This window comes from Trachymyrmex septentrionalis, unplaced genomic scaffold (genome assembly GCF_001594115.1).
Source record: "Trachymyrmex septentrionalis isolate Tsep2-gDNA-1 unplaced genomic scaffold, Tsep1.0 scaffold62, whole genome shotgun sequence".
Taxonomy (NCBI): domain Eukaryota; kingdom Metazoa; phylum Arthropoda; class Insecta; order Hymenoptera; family Formicidae; genus Trachymyrmex; species Trachymyrmex septentrionalis.
Genome location: NW_017305800.1, coordinates 4,126,217 through 4,126,633, shown reverse-complemented (window position 1 = coordinate 4,126,633; position 417 = coordinate 4,126,217).

Here is a 417-nt window from a genome sequence, read left to right as displayed (position 1 = left end):
ATATATATATATATATAAAATAGACGTAATATGTGAAATATATTATTCTTATATTTTTGTTATACAATTAATTAAAATTATTTAAAAAATTCAGGAATATTTTCAATTTATTTTGCATTGTAGGCAGGACGTACGATATTTTATTAAGAATTCAAACAATACTAGTATAAATTACTAGTGCTGCAATAATTATTGCATATATATTGCTTATGAAATTAGTTAAATTAATGATGAATCAAGAAAAGATATATTTGATATTTTTCTGCATGAAGGTTATTTATAATCACATAAAATTCTACTATCACGATGGATAGAACATTGTGTTTTATCACAATTTTTCAGCATTCCGACATCTTAATGAAGTGATAAAAAAATAATGAAAACATATTTTTCTATCGGTTTTTAAAGGAGATCTGT